The sequence below is a fragment of the Hippopotamus amphibius genome, chromosome 9 (genome assembly GCF_030028045.1).
Source record: "Hippopotamus amphibius kiboko isolate mHipAmp2 chromosome 9, mHipAmp2.hap2, whole genome shotgun sequence".
NCBI lineage: Eukaryota > Metazoa > Chordata > Mammalia > Artiodactyla > Hippopotamidae > Hippopotamus > Hippopotamus amphibius.
Genome location: NC_080194.1, coordinates 62,482,101 through 62,484,868, shown reverse-complemented (window position 1 = coordinate 62,484,868; position 2,768 = coordinate 62,482,101).

Here is a 2,768-nt window from a genome sequence, read left to right as displayed (position 1 = left end):
CTATTGTCCACAGGCTGCTTTGTAAACTCCATAACTCAAATGTGTAGATCATTAAGAATTTAAGCTGAATTAATAGTATGGCTCTTTGGGTCACAGGAAACACTGTTAAGACAACAATCTAAACATTTAAGGGGAAGAATCTTAAAGACATATCATAATTTCTTTTTTAATATTTTTCAAAAAGTAACTGACTTCACAAACACCAGCTCTAACATGATTTAGACAACTGAGAAACAGGCAAGTGTATTTTAAAATACTAAAATAAACCACATTTATACAAGTACAAAGCAAAACAATGCTGATAAAAATGTTAAACTTTATGAAAAAAATCATTTGCAATTCACATCAAAATAATTTAACATTCTCTATCATTTTAATAGCACAAGCTGCAACAACAGAAAAAAACAAAACAAAACATACGCGCACACTGTTTTAAAACCAAATCAGTTAAAGTGCAGAAGAAAGTAAGTACAAGCACTTGTAGCCCACACAAATCTTTTAGGATTGGCACCATCTCTCTAAAATATCTATATTCTATATAGATTTCTAATTACAACACCACCAGCAGCTGCCATTGAATTCTAGAAATACACACAATATACATAGTATATTTGTTCACATTGGGAAGATCAGTGAAATTCAGCCAATTATTTTATACATGCCTCATTCTTCAACAGATAGTAGAGCATTTCACAGGACTTAGACCTTCTTTAAAGAGAATTCCGACTTATCTTTATGCTTTTCACTGATCTGTATTTTTTCACAGTATAAAATTGTAAATGGTAACTATGGAGATTCTGACAGCTTGAGGGTTATTAATAAGCTGTGGCTAAATGTGAACTCAGGTAATACCTTTGAAGTCCCCAAAACATGTACATTTTGCTGGGAGACGCACAGGAAATGTTTTTTTTTTTTTCCTTAAAAAGTGTTTAATTCCTGGTTTGGAAGTCACAGAACTGCAGCAGAGCCATTACACAATTCATGGACAGTCAAAAATAGCTCCTAATCTTCCTGATCACATGCTGGTAACAGCAGAAACTTGGGAAGGACTGTTACTAACAAGGATTAGCACATTTGGGGTGGGGGTGGGGTTGCTTTTTTTTCTTTGCTTCATTCAAATCTCATATGGTTTTCCTTTCCACATTCCCTTTCTGTTCCCCACCCCTACCCCAGAGGGATCGTTCTCGTTCTTCCCGAGGCAGATAAGGTCTTCTCAGGCTGCCCCCACTCCTTCCCACAACAGAAGAATGGGAGTGCTTGGATAGTCCATATAACTTGATCAAACCAGGTCTTCTTTTTTTTTCATCCTGGGACCAAACTGTCCTTTAGGATCACTTTTCTGAACCTTAGCATTTCACTGTACTTTCCCCTTCCTTTTAGTCATGCTGGTCCCAACTGAGTTATATCACTGGGCACCAGGAACAGACTGTTTTCAAGGAAATTCAATGAAAATAGGTACTCAAATGAATTGTGAAGTTCATATCCTAGCCCTAGAATGAATATTCAGTTCCTTTGTATTGTAGATTTATTACTTGGAACCTGGTATTAGAATTGGCAAAGAGACAGAGTTAGCATCATTCCAAAATAAAAGATCCCAAGAATGCATTACTAATAATATTATATATTATACAATGTATTGAATGAAGTGGGAAAGGGTTATATAAATACACAGAAAAATACATCTTGTTCTCCTCTAATTGGATAAATTATTTTTCTTATTACGGTTGTCATTTCACATGGAATTATCAGATGGCTATTTGCATTAAATTTTAATTTCTAATGAATTTTCTCATAAGGTAGTATACTTTTAAAAGAAATATGTTACTAAAAAATTAGAAAAGGAATTTGATCATGGAGAAAGTTTTAAAAATGTTCTCTTGGTCAACACAGTGAAACTTGTACTTGAGAATACAGTGGAAACCAACATAAGGGATTTATGAAACAAATTTTAAAACTTAGAGCATACTTAGAAAGGTTTCAATGCCTAAGAAATCAAGACAGTAATCCCCAGGTGAATGTCACCCTTTTGATGAGAATCCAGGGATATTAATACTTCAAAATATTTACATTTGTTTTTCAAGTAGAGGCAGACATTTGCTTTCAATGAAACCATAAAACTTAGCTAGATTCACTGTTTCAAGAATCTTATTATAATATTTGGGATCAAGGGGCTCTGATGATGCTATTTTCAAATCTTCATGGGAGGTTTGATTTTAAAAATTTTATATTTTAGTAAATTAATTTTAGCTTTTAATGTTTTATATTGGGAGATTTGATTTAATATAATTTAATATAAGAACAGTTATCAGCAAAGTAAAGTGGAGTGGAATATTTAACTTTTAAAAGTGGAGAATGATAAATTATGTTAATTGATATATTTCCATTTCTCAATTCCTTTTTTTAAGTAGATGTGAAATAAAAAATACCAAAATAAGAATATTGAGCTAAAGGAAAAAGGTTTTTATTTATTTTTCTCTCTGCTAAAAATATACTTCTGCCTCACAGCAAATCTTTTTCATAAGGCTGTCTTTAGTATAAGGCTGGGTCAACTGAACTTTAAATTTATAGGACACCTCCTCCTTTTATTACTATCCTTATTTAAAAATCAAAAACATTTGGCACCTGAGGATAGCTGCAATGGGAGGAAGAAAGAGATGACTGGATGCAGGTCTTGAGCTATGAATTCTACCTATATGAGCCTATCAAAGCACAAGTGTTTCTATTATAACTTTAAATCTCTTTTCTGCAGTTTTTAAAAAGTGACAGTA